The sequence below is a fragment of the Bufo bufo genome, chromosome 4 (genome assembly GCF_905171765.1).
Source record: "Bufo bufo chromosome 4, aBufBuf1.1, whole genome shotgun sequence".
NCBI classification, from domain to species: domain Eukaryota; kingdom Metazoa; phylum Chordata; class Amphibia; order Anura; family Bufonidae; genus Bufo; species Bufo bufo.
This window is the reverse complement of record NC_053392.1, coordinates 282,995,700-283,010,430: the sequence shown is the minus strand read 5'-3', so window position 1 is coordinate 283,010,430 and position 14,731 is coordinate 282,995,700.

Genomic DNA, 14,731 nt, shown 5'->3' with positions numbered 1-14,731 from the left:
CTATGGGGGAGCTGGCACTATAGGGGAGCTGGCACTATGGGGGAGCTGGCACTATAGGGGGCTGGCACTATGGGGGAGCTGGCACTATAGGGGGAGGCTGGCACTATGGGGGAGCTGACACTATAGGGGGAGCTAGCACTATGGGGGGCACTATGGGGGGGGCTTGCACTATAGGGGGAGCTGGCACTATGGGGGGACTGACTCTATGGGGGGGCTGGCACTATAGGGGGCTGGCACTTTGGGGGAGCTGGCACTATGGGGGTGCTGACACTATGGGGGGGAGCTGGCACTATGAGGGGGCTTGCACTATAGGGGGAGCTGGCACTATAGGGGGGCTGGCACTATAGGGGAGCTAGCACTATGGGGGGGCTGGCACTATGGGGGGGCTGGCACTATGGGGGAGCTGGCACTATAAGGGGGCTGGCACTATAAGGGGGCTGGCACTATGGGGAGCTGGCACTATGGGGGGGCTGGCACTATGGGGGAGCTGGCACTATGGGGGGGAGCTGGCACTATGGGGGGGAGCTGGCACTATGGGGGGGCTGACACTATAGGGGGGAGCTGGCACTATGAGGGGAGCTGGCACTATTGGAGGAGCTGGCACTATTGGAGGAGCTGGCACTATGGGGGCATTTCTTACTGGCACATTATGGGGGGGCACCATGGGGGAGAGGAGCACTATGGGGGTATCTGGGGGCTCTAAAGGGGCTTTTTTTTATTATTGGCACATTCTGGGGGGCACTATAGGGGAGAGCAGCACTATGGGGCATCTGGTGTTACTATAGGGGCATTATTTGGGGGCACTATGGGGAAGTGGGGGCTCTAAAGGGGCCTTTTGTATTGGAACATTATGGGGGGCACCTTGGCATTTGGTGGCACTAAGGGGGCATTTTTTACTGGCACATTATGGGAGGCACTATAGGGGAGAGCGGAACTATGGGGCATTATTTGGGGGCACTATGGGGGAGTGGAGCACTATTGGGGCATATGGTGGCACTAAGAAGGGGCATTTTTTTACTGGCTCATTGTGGGTGAGAGGAGCACTATAGGGGCATCTGCTGGGGGCACTAAGGGGCATTTTTTTACTGGCATATTATGGGGGACACTATGGGGAAGGGGGAGAGCAGAGGTGTGAGGGCATTTACTGGGGCACTATATAGGGGTATTTTATACTGGCATACATTATGGGGACATTAGCTCAACTGCGGGCACTAAGCGGGGGTATTTCATGTACTGTGATATTATAGTGAAAATTAGTACTACTAGGGGGCATTATGGGGAGCTTTACTACTACTGGGGGGCTATGAGGAACATGATTACTAGGGCACTATAGGGGCATTATTACTACTAAGTGTGCTCTGGCAGAGAATTATTTCTATTGGTGGGATTTTGGGGAGCACTGTTACTTTGGGGGCACCCTGGCATAGTATCAGCTTAGCACAATAATTTTTGGGGGACATTATCTTTATACTATTAGTGTTTGGGCGCAGTTATTTTTTAGAGCACTGTGTGCCAATAATTGTTTAAGGGGGCACTATCTGTGTGGTAGTAGTATTCCCAGGGGTACTGTTTCTGCAGTATAGTATTGGGGGCATAGCGGGTACAGTATTGGGGGCACTATCTGTGTGGTAGTAGTATTTCCAGGGGGACTGTTTCTGCAGTATAGTATTGGGGGTGGCAGGAAACTAATGTCTGTTTCTCAATCTCTGCAGAGACGGGAGATGGCAGAAAAATCATCATGGCGGTCTGGTCTGAATGGAGAAGATGAGGAAATAGAACGTCTACATCAAAGGTGACATCACTGGATGTAAGAGGTATGTGGCGCTGTGTAGGAGAGGAGATGCTCCGGCTCCTCCTCCTCCCATTTGCAGAAGGAGGATTCAGAGCTGAGTGAGGACGACGAAAGGGGGCAGCAGGCCACGGGTGGGTGGCAGATGGTGGGGGGGAACCACAAGCCTTGAGCAGGATCAGGGGAGGGAGGAGAGCGGAGAAGCTTCCTGGCTGTAGCTTTTTATATAAGCAGGCAGTGCAGCCAGGACAGACCCTCCCCTCTCCGTATGATGTGTAGACAGGCCTCAACTATAGAATGTCAGCTGTACAGTGTGTGTTGGGAGTGGCCTATTATATGTAGGAGGGGCTTTTAATAATGGGCGGGGCTAAAAAATGGGCCACTTGACTGGATTTGCCCCCCAGGACTGAGGCTGCCAGCCCTCCCCTGAGTGGCGCAGGCCTCTCCATCTACCGCCGGTCTAGATGTAAGCTAGCTTCCGAGCTGTCTTACATTTAGACCATAAACCTAAACCAGGCGTAGAAAATGGTAAATGATTTGGGTCTGCTGGCCCGTCCCCTATTTCAGTACAATAAATGACCTCCTATCTGTGTATGCACAGATCTAAAAAGCATTAGGGTGTAGAGATGTCCCGAACTATTCGCCGGCGAACATGGCTTGTTCGCGGTCGCCGCGGCGGGCGAATATATGCGATGTTCGGTCCACCCCCTATACATCATCATTGAGCAAAGTGTTCTGTGTCCACTCCAGTCCTCAAATACTCATCTGATCTGCTGTAAGGACAGCGTCCTGACAGCACCCCAAAAAGCCCTTTTTAGGCCTAGTACATCAGTCTGTTTTTTATATTTATATATATATATATATATATATATATATATACACTCACCTAAAGAATTATTAGGAACACCTGTTCTATTTCTCATTAATGCAATTATCTAGTCAACCAATCACATGGCAGTTGCTTCAATGCATTTAGGGGGGTGGTTCTGGTCAAGACAATCTCCCAAACTCCAAACTGAATGTCAGAATGGTAAAGAAAGGTGATTTAAGCAATTTTGAGCGTGGCATGGTTGGTGGTACCAGACGGGCCGGTCTGAGTATTTCACAATCTGCTCAGTTACTGGGATTTTCACGCACAACCATTTCTAGGGTTTACAAAGAATGGTGTGAAAAGGGAAAAACATCCAGTATGCGGCAGTCCTGTGGGCAAAAATGCCTTGTGGATGCTAGAGGTCAGAGGAGAATGGGCCGACTGATTCAAACTGATAGAAGAGCAACGTTGACTGAAATAATCACTCGTTACAACCGAGGTAGGCAGCAAAGCATTTGTGAAGCCACAACACGCACAACCTTGAGGCGGATGGGCTACAACAGCAGAAGACCCCACCGGGTACCACTCATCTCCACTACAAATAGGAAAAAGAGGCTACAATTTGCACGAGCTAACCAAAATTGGACTGTTGAAGACTGGAAAAATGTTGCCTGGTCTGATTAGTCTCGATTTCTGTTGAGACATTCATTGAGTCCGAATTTGGCGTAAACAGAATGAGAACATGTATCCATCATGGTGTGGGGTATGTTTTCTGGGCACACTTTAGGCCCCTTAGTGCCAATTGGGCATCGTTTAAATGCCACGGGCTACCTGAGCATTGTTTCTGACCATGTCCATCCCTTCATGACCACCATGTACCCATCCTCTGATGGCTACTTCCAGCAGGATAATGCAACATGTCACAAAGCTCGAATCATTTCAAATTGGTTTCTTGAACATGACAATGAGTTCACTGTACTAAAATGGCCCCCACAGTCACAAGATCTCAACCCAATAGAGCATCTTTGGGATGTGGTGGAACGGGAGCTTCGTGCCCTGGATGTGCATCCCTCAAATCTTCATCAACTGCAAGATGCTATCCTATCAATATGGGCCAACATTTCTAAAGAATGCTATCAGCACCTTGTTGAATCAATGCCACGTAGAATTAAGGCAGTTCTGAAGGCAAAAGGGGGTCCAACGCCGTATTAGTATGGTGTTCCTAATAATTCTTTAGGTGAGTGTATAAAATGCAGTTACACCGTATTAAACAGTATGTCAATGCATGTTAACCGTTGAAAGTGCTATAAAATAAGTTTCTTTTGAACCATTCAAAGAATGTGTGTTTTGAATCGTTGTCCTGCGGTATAACCCAACTGTGCTAGAGCTATAGGTCACAAACTGACAGGCAGACATGCTCCTTCAGGACTTTCTGAAGAAATTCATTGGTCTATCAATTATGACAAGTCCACCAGGTCCTATAGAAACAACGCAGACCCATACCACCACACTGCCACCACCATTTTTGACTGTTGGTAGGATTTCCTTATGGTGAAATGCAGTTTAGCTTAATGCCAGAAGTATCGGAACCCATGCCTTCCAACAACGTCCACCTTTGACTCATCAGCCACATACTATGATGCCAAAAGTCTTGGAGGTGAGCTAGACATTTGGCAAATGTGAGACAAGCCTTTATGTTCTTTTTGGTCAGAAGCAGTTTGCACTTTGAAAATCCCCCATGGATGCCAGTAGGCTTGAGTAGTGTTGGGCGAGCATGCTCGGCCGAACAGTAGTTCAGCTCAAGCATCGCGATGCTCGTCACATTGTGGTGTTGGACCGAATACCGCGTGTGCTCGAGCGCGATGCTCGAGTCTCCTCCCTGCACTTTTGTTGGCTGCTACTCAGCCAATAAACATGCAGGTAAGTACTGCCATTCACTGTAATCCCGTAGCCCTGTTGGCTGCTGGCATTACAGTAATTGGCTGGCCGTAACGCATCATCGGGTGCTATATATCACCCGATGACACGTGTTCGGCTCAGTATTAGTCAGGGAGAGCTGGAGAGCAGAAGGGAGAGATAGTGCAGGGATTGAAATAGCAATATTTTAGTTTTTATACTTGTTATAGGCCCAAAAGTCCTTTCAAGACTATTGCGTGTGGCAGCAATATATATTTTTAGCGCAACCTACGCTAAATTTCTAAAACTTGTTAGAGACCCAAAAGTCCTTTTTAAGGACTACTGTGTGTGGCAGCAATATATATTTTTAGTGCAACCTGCACTAAATTGCTAAAACTTGTTAGATACCCAAAAGTCCTTTAAAGGACTATGTTGTATCTGGCAGCAATATATATTTTTAGCGCAACCTGCGCTAGATAGCTTGTAATTGTTTGGCCGCTGCAGACAGCGACATTATCCGCACTTCATCCCCTGTCTAACGTGTGAGCAGCCTAAAAATATCCATGACATCCAGTGTACTTTTTCCGTAGAAGGTGTCCGCTGTGGACAGTTACATTACCTGCGCTACATCTTCTGTATAACGTTTGCACATCTGAAATATCAGGGACATTCAGTAAAAAAAATTTGCTGCTGGTGGCAGCGACATTACCTGCGCTACATCTCCAGTATAACGTTAGCGCATCCAAAATATCAGTGACATTCAGTGTAATATATTTTATATATTATAGTCTCAAACATAAATAAATGTAAAAAAAGTATACTTATTAGGTATCGCCGCGTCCGTAAGAATCTCCTCTATAAAAATACCCCATGACCTAACCCCCCAGATTAACACGGTTAAAAAAAAAATAAAAAAAACGGTGGCAAAAACGTTTTTTACGGTAACAAAACAAGGGTTAACAACCAAACAAAAGTTTATATTTATTACCCTGATACTGCAGTTTACAGAAATGCCACATTTGTGGTCGTAAACTGCTGTATCAGTAAAAGGGTGGCCGCAAAAGGAAAGGACCAATACACCTGAATAGGAGGACAATACCAGATCAGGTGGATAAAATCCGCATTGTTCGCTTTGCACTTCCAGCATCTAGAATCCTTTGTTTTATACATCCTGCTCAGCACCCAGGGGGTGATATAGGTTCGGTGGAGAATGAAGAACTGTATCAACCGAAAATTGCTCGATAAAGTGCTTCTTTTTATGCTTTTATAAATGCATCTCCAATCTAGACTATTAGACTCCACTTCTAATGTCCATTTTCTTCCACTATTAAACTTAGTCACTCTCCCTAGCCCCTTTTTAATTTTTTTATATATCTGTGAAATTGATATTTTAGTCCCGTTACTGTGGTAACAGAATTCTACAAATTCTGAGTGTTCAGTGACTAAATACTCTTTATTCTCTGTTGCGTCAAATGCGTGCTTTAATCGGGTATATCTGAACCGTGTAAGAGTGTCTAATTCTATACTAAACCCCAGTTCCTCTAGTGTCCTAAGCTTTCCTTTCACCTCAATCTGTGAGATAAACTTTATACCATTTTTTTCCCAAAATACATAGTCATCCAACTTCTGAAACTCACCTAAATTTATATTCCCCCATATAGGGGTAATCTTTAGTGAATAACTTACCCCCAGTAATTTTTTAACATTAACCCATACTAAGTGCATCATATTGCTAATTGGACACTTCCTACCTTTTATTTTAATAATCCCAGTTTCCAGGACACTAATAATATTGTATTGAAGACTTTCAAACTCGCCCACCAAAAAATGACGCAGTCTATCATCCTCTGTCATTAACCACTGAAGCTGGGATGCATAATAATAGGCTCTGAAGCAGGGGACGGACAAACCACCATCTTCTTCATCTAACCACAAGTACTTTTGTTTCAGCCTAACCCTTTTTTTCCCCCATATGAGATCATTTATCAATCCTTCCAATACATTTAAAAAATGATCCCTTATCCACACAGAGCAGGAGGAAATAACATAAAGAATCTGCGGTAGCAGGACCATCTTGATAATGGCAATTCGATCTGACTGTCGAATCAGTAATTTTTGCCAAATACTTATTTTGTTTTTAACCCTTTTTAGCAGGGGGGAGATGTTAAGTTCTGTATACTCCTGTATCCGAGAGCTGATTTTTATTCCAAGATATTCAAATGCTTCTGTGGGTTTTAATATTTGAACATTAATATCCGTTCGCATAGTTTCATAGCCGATTGGGAGCAGCACCGATTTCATCCAGTTCACCCTAAAGCTGGAAATTCGGCTGAACTGGTTTACTATCCCCATCAGGTATGGCACCGTTTGCGCCCCCCACTTCCAAAAAAAACAGGATGTCATCCGCGTATAAGCATATTTTGTCTGCTGCACCCCTTCCCCCAAACCCCCTAATATTATCATATGCTCGCACCTTACATGCCAACGGTTCGACGAATATGGCAAACAATAAGGGGGAAAGTGGGCACCCCTGCCTGGTTCCCCTTTGCAATACTACCGACTCAGATATCTCCCCATTAATTTTAATCCTCACTTTTGAATGATGGTATAGCAATTGCACCCATCTAATATATTTTTCCCCCAAGTTCATCTCATGCATTATTTTCCAGAGGTATGCCCACTCCACCCTGTCAAACGCTTTCTCCGCGTCCAATGACAGGATGGAGTGAGCACCCTCCCCGCTCATCTGGATGTTCAGCAGGGCCCGTAGAATATTTGTTTCAACCTGACGTTTCGGGACAAACCCTGATTGGTCTGAGTGTATTATTTTTCCTATAACTCTTTTTAGGCGGTTTGCCAGTAGTTTAGCACATATTTTAAAATCCGTGTTGAGAAGAGAGATGGGGCGATACGAGTCCACCTTACTCTCATCTTTCCCCTTTTTTCCTATCAAAGTTATCACCGCCTCCGAAAGGGAAGCAGGGAGTTCACCCCTTGTCCATGGATTCATTAAGGACCCGCAGGAATACAGGGAGAATCACCTCACCATATCTTCTATATATCTCAAAGGGAAGACCATGCAACCCAGGACTGGAATTACTCTTTATAGATCTGAGGGCATCCCGTAATTCCTCCAGCTCCATAGGGCCATTCAGCGAGTCCCTGTCCTCCTCGGAGAGACTAGGGAGCGGTACACCCTCCAGAAAGAGTCTTATATCCTCACACCCCCCTACTCCCTCCGAGGAGTAAAGGTCCTTATAATATTTAACAAATTCTTGCTCGATTTCTCCCTGGTTGGATGTTATCCCCCCATCTCTCCTCTCAACACACTTGATTCTGCCGTCCCCCCTTTGGTTCTGTATAAGAGTAGACAGCAGTCTCCCTGGCTTCCCGGACTCCCTGAAATATCGGGCCCCCTCAAAAAATACTTTTTGTTGTGCCTTATCCTCCAAATACTTATTTAGTAGCATTTTGGCCTCTTCTAACTGAGCCGCAATTTCAGTGGAGTTGTTTACCAAGAGGTCCTCCTCTATTTTGTTTATTTTGTCCCCCATCTCTCTCTCCTTTTTGGCAAATTCATTTTTTAGGCCCTTAATTCTGCCAATGATAGTACCCCGTAGGTATGCCTTAAATGCATCCCATACGTACCCTATTTGTGTAGATCCCAAGTTAATTTGCCAGTACTCCTCTATATCAGCGCCAATACATTCATCTTTATTTATCAGATTTAACCAGTGCGGGTTCAGCCGAAACTCTCTACTCTTTGATCTATTCGTTGTTTTAAATGTCAAGCTAATTAGAGAGTGATCAGAAATACTATTTATCTCATACCTCATTTTTAATATCTGATCTACCAGTTCGGAACTAGCTAATGCCATGTCGATTCTTGACATTATCTTACTTCCGCGGCTAAAGCATGAATATATTCGCTTATCGTCATACAGATACCTCCACACATCTGTTAGTAACAGTTCCTGAGATATTCTTTTAAGAATTGTTGGTTGACTTGTGTCATATTTATCATTTGAAATCACTAAGTATCTGTCTAGCTTATTGTTCATGACGCTGTTAAAGTCACCCATTACCAATATAGGACATTTACCTCGGGAGTCTGCGAACTCCACCAAACAGTGAATCACACATAGAGAGAATGGCGGAGGTATATACACAAAAGCCAAAACACACACTATACCATTCCACTGACAGTGCAAAAATACATATCTACCCCTGTCATCAATCTTCTGATCCAGTGGGAGGTAATCTACTTTGTGATGGATATATACGCTAACTCCACATGAGTAGGTAGAAAAACATGAATGGTACTGATACTTAGCCCATTTCCGCATAAGTAAGTTTGTCTTATCCCTTGTGTTATGTGTCTCCGTTAATCCCACAATGGCCGGGAGATGTCTAATGATAGTGTCAAAAACCATAACCCTCTTAACCTTGTCTCCCAACCACGTACATTCCATGTAATAATCCTACTCATGTGCCTCCCACCTGCAATTTCATACATTTCATCAGTACTAAACCCACCAAGACAACCAGCCCAACCGTTACCCATCCTCCTACCCTCCATTTCCCTCCCTTATCCCCCCCCTTATCCACCTTCTGGTCGGCGAAATGGAACATCTCCCCCACCTCTTACACTATGCCCATTCCCTCCCCCCCACCTCATCCCCCCCCCCCCGCATCTCGCGGCCTATATCACGATCCTATTCCTTTGGCATCCATCCACTCCACTGCTTCCTCTGGGGAGCCAAAAAAACTGACTTGCTCATGATATATTACACGTAGCCTAGTGGGGTATATCAGAGAGTATTGTATCTGGGCACCAGCTAACCTCCTCTTTACCTCTCTAAACTCCCGTCTTTTTACCTGTGTCACTCTGGAATAGTCTGGATATATTTCTATACTGCTTCCATTATACTCTATTGTCTGCATTTTCCTTTTTGCCCTCATTATTATATCTCTATCTCTGGAGCTTAAGATTTTGGCTAAGATTGCCCTGGGTGGACTTCCCTTTGGGGGGGGGGGTCTACCCAGAATCCTGTGTGCTCTGTCAACTGTAAACCAATTAGACAGGGCCTTTTTGTCAAAACTGTCCTCCAGCCAATGCTGGATGAACCCCGTTGTATCTTCTCCTTCCACTCCCTCTGGGAATCCCACTAATCTGATGTTGGATCTCCGGGACCTATCCTCCATTGTGGTAATTCTCTCAAGCAGGTTTTTCTTTTCCCCATCTATAACTTCTACTTTTTTCTTTATTCCCTCAATATCTCTCTTCATTCCCCCCGAGGATATTTGCAGCTCTTTAACCTTTTCCCTCACTTTATTCATCTCCTCCTTAATAAGGGAAAGATCCACCTGAGCAGAAGCGATCTTGATAGTCAAATCCTCCAAGCTCTGATTAGACTGTTGTACTGCCCCTAAAATTTCGGCCAGTTTCTTATCCACAGAGTTTATTCTTTCCTCCATTCCTTCTCCGCTACCTATCCTCCTATCCAACCCAACACATTCCTCTGAAACCAATATATCACCTCCTTCTTTCTGACTTTCCTTATTTCCCCGTAGTGCACTTCTGCTCTTTGGATTAGGTGGGGATTTAAGGTATTTTTCTAAGCCAGTTGCTGTGCTATTTCCCTTTCCTCCACCCGGCGAGGAGGTTCCCACAGATTTTCTGTTATAAGTTTTAGGTGGCATTTTTACAAAACAAAACAAATAGAAACTGCACAACAACAAAGCAGAATAAGCAGAGAGGCTAAGAGAGCGAGCGTTAAATAAGCAAAGCCATTATATCAGTCCAGATCAATCCTCTCGGTTTGCCTGTCCAGCACAAAAAAAGGAGGATGAGAGGGAAAAAAAAGTGAGAAAAAGGATCACAGAAAAATCTGTTCCATTCTTTCAATCGTGAAGCAGATGATACTGGATAGGTCTGTACTCCTAGGGTAAAAGGAAACTCAGGGGGGCGATATCCTGAAGCCTTTATATTATTATCATATCCGGAGCTCAGGGCAAATATTACCCCCTGGGTCCTGTTGAGGGACAAATACAGGGCTATCTCCGTGATGCTGCTTATCTATTCCACCGCCGGCAAACTCTCACCTCCACTCTCGCTCCTGTTCTGGTGAGTCATGGCCGCCACCGGTATCTCACCCTGCTCAGTGGTTCAGCGGTTCAGCAGCGCGGACCCCGGCGTCCCCAAAAGCCTTCCGTGGAGAGCAGCTCTTACACGGACGCCTGCAGCATGCGATACACGAGGAGAGGGGGGGGGAGCGCGGCACGCCCACGTCTTCACGTCATGCCGCTATGCCTGCTCCTGGAAGGCCGATTTTTATGGCCTTTTTTATTGACACCATGTCCCTTTTGAAGCCCCCCTGATGCCCCCCTAGAGTAAAAACTCCCTAAAAGTGACCACATCTAAGAAACTACACCCCTCAAGGTATTCAAAACTGATTATACAAACTTTATTAACCCTTTAGATGTTCCTCAACAGTTAATGGCAAATGGAGATGAAATTTCAGAATTTCAATTTTTGGTAACCTTGCCTCACAAAAATGCAATATAGAGCAACCAAAAATCATATGTACCCTAAAAATAGTCCCCCAAAAAATGCCACCTTATCCCGTAGTTTCCAAAATGGCGTCACTTTTAGGGAGTTTCTACTCCAGGGGTGCATCAGGGGGGTTGAAACAGGACCGGTCCATAAAAATCAGCCCTCCAAAAACCAAACGGCGCACCTTTCACTCTACACCCCGCTGTGTGGCGTACAGTAGTTTACGGCCACATATTGGGTGTTTCTGTAAACGGCAGAGTCAGGGCAATAAAGATACAGTCTTGTTTGGCTGTTAACCCTTGCTTTGTTAGTAAAAAAAATGGGTTAAAATGGAAAATAAGGCAAAAAAATGAAATTTTCAAATTTCATCCCCATTTGCCAATAACTCTTGTGCAACACCTAAAGGGTTAACGACGTATGTAAAATCAGTTTTGAATACCTTGAGGGGTGTACTTTCTTAGATGGGGTCACTTTTAGGGAGTTTCTACTCCAGGGGTGCATCAGGGGGGTTGAAACAGGACACGGTGTAAATAAACCGGTCCATAAAAATCAGCCCTCCAAAAACCAAAAGGCGCACCTTTCACTCTACGCCCCGCTGTGTGGCCGTACAGTAGTTTACGGCCACATATTGGGTGTTTCTGTAAATGGCAGAGTCAGGGCAATAAAGATACAGCCTTGTTTGACTGTTAACCCTTGCTTTGTTAGTGTAAAAAATGGGTTAAAATGGAAAATAAGGCAAAAAAATGAAATTTTCAAATTTCATCCCCATTTGCCAATAACTCTTGTGCAACACATAAAAGGTTAACGACGTATGTAAAATCAGTTTTGAATACCTTGAGGGGTGTACTTTCTTAGATGGGGTCACTTTTAGGGAGTTTCTGCTCTAGGGGTGCATCAGGGGGCTTCAAATGGGACATGGTGTAAATAAACCAGTCCATAAAAATCAGCCTTCCAAAAATCAAACGTCGCACCTTTCACTCTACGCCCCGCTGTGTGGCCGTACAGTAGTTTACGGACACATATTGGGTGTTTCTGTAAACGGCAGAGTCAGGGCAATAAAGATACAGTCTTGTTTGGCTGTTAACCCTTGCTTTGTTAGTGGAAAAAATGGGTTAAAATGGAAAATTAGACAAAAAAATGAAATTCTCAAATTTCATCCCCATTTGCCAATAACTCTTGTGCAACACCTAAAGTGTTAACAAGGTATGTAAAATCAGTTTTGAAATACCTTGAGGGCTGTAGTTTCTTAGATGGTGTCATTTTTTGTGGTTTCTATTATGTAAGCCTCGCAAAGTGACTTCAGACCTGAACTGGTCCCTAAAAATTGAGTTTTTGTAAATTTCAGAAAAATTCAAGATTTGCTTCTAAACTTCTAAGCCTTATAACATCCCCAAAAAATAAAATATCATTCCCAAAATAATTCAAACATGAAGTAGACATATGGGGAATGTAAAGTCATCACAATTTATGGGGGTATTACTATGTATTACAGAAGTAGAGAAACTGAAACTTTGAAATTTGCAAATTTTTCCAATTATTTGGTAAATTAGGTATTATTTTGTGCAAAAAAATAAAAAATTTTGACTTCATTTTACCAGTGTCATGAAGTACAATATGTGACGAAAAAACAATCTCAGAACTTAAAGTGACAGTGGTCAGATTTGCAAAAAATGGCCTGGACCTTAAGGTGAAATAAGGCTGTGTCCCTATGGGGTTAAGGGAGCGTGCACTTGGCATGTTGACTGCAGGAATGTCTACCAGAGCTGTTGCCCATGCAATGAATGTTCATTTCTCTACCATAAGTCATCTCAAAAGGCGTTTCAGAGAATTTGGCAGTACATCCAACTGGCCTCACAACCGCAGACCACATGTAACCACAGCAACCCAGGACCTCCACATCCAGCATGTTCACCTCCATGATCGTCTGAGACCAGCCACCCGGATAGCTGCAGCAACAATGTTTTGCATAACCAAAGAATTTCTGCATAAACTGTCAGAAACCGTCTCAGGGAAACTCATCTGCATGCTCGTCGTCCTCATCAGGGTCTGGACCTGACTGCAGTTCGTCATCGTAACCGACTTGAGTGGGCAAATGCTCACATTCGATGGCGTCTGGCACGTTGGAGAGGCGTTCTGTTCACGGATAAGTCCCGGTTTTCACTATTCAGGGAAGATGGCAGACAGCGTGTGTGGCATCGTGTGGGTGAGCGGTTTGCTGACGTCAATATTGTAGATCGAGTGACCCATGGTGGCGGTGGGGTTATGGTATGGGCAGGTGTATGTTATGGACAACGAACACAGGTGCATTTTATTGATGCCATTTTTAATTCACAGAGATACCGTGACGAGATCCTGAGGCCCATTGTTGTGCCATTCATCCACGACAATCACCTCATGTTGCAGCATGATAATGCACGGCCCCATATTGCAAGGATCTGTACACAATTCCTGGAAGCTGAAAACATCCTAGTTCTTGCATGGACAGCATACTCACCGGACATGTCACCCATTGAGCATGTTTGGGATGCTGTGGATCGGCGTATACGACAGAGTGTTCCAGTTTCTGCCAATATTCTGCAACTTCGCACAGCTATTGAAGAGGAGTGGACCAACATTCCACAGGCCACAAACAACAACCTGATCAACTCTATGCGACAGAGATGTGTTGCACTGCGTGAGGCAAATGGTGGCCACACCAGATACTGACTGGTTTTTGACCCTCCCCCAGTAAGGCAAAACTGTGCACATTTCTGAGTGTCCTTTTATTGTTAGTAGTCTAAGGCACACCTGTGCAATATTCATGCTGTCTAATCAGCATCTTGATATGCCACACCTGTGAGGTGGGATGGATTATCTCGGCAAAGGAGAAGTGCTCACTAACACAGATTTAGACAGATTTGTGAACAATATTTGAGAGTAATGGGTCTTTTGTGCATGTAAAAAATGTTTCAGATCTTTGAGTTCAGCTCATGCAAAATGGGAGCAAAACCGAAAGTGTTGCGTTTATATTTTTGTTCAGTGTACATATATATATATATATATATACACTCACCTAAAGAATTATTAGGAACACCATACTAATACGGTGTTGGACCCCCTTTTACCTTCAGAACTGCCTTAATTCTACGTGGCATTGATTCAACAAGGTGCTGATAGCATTCTTTAGAAATGTTGGCCCATATTGATAGGATAGCATCTTGCAGTTGATGGAGATTTGAGGGATGCACATCCAGGGCACGAAGCTCCCGTTCCACCACATCCCAAAGATGCTCTATTGGGTTGAGATCTGGTGACTGTGGGGGCCATTTTAGTACAGTGAACTCATTGTCATGTTCAAGAAACCAATTTGAAATGATTCAAGCTTTGTGACACGGTGCATTATCCTGCTGGAAGTAGCCATCAGAGGATGGATACATGTTCTCATTCTGTTTACGCCAAATTCGGACTCTACCATTTGAATGTCTCAACAGAAATCGAGACTCATCAGACCAGGCAACATTTTTCCAGTCTTCAACAGTCCAATTTTGGTGAGCTCGTGCAAATTGTAGCCTCTTTTTCCTATTTGTAGTGGAGATGAGTGGTACCCAGTGGGGTCTTCTGCTGTTGTAGCCCATCCGCCTCAAGGTTGTGCGTGTTGTGGCTTCACAAATGCTTTGCTGCCTACCTCGGTTGTAACGAG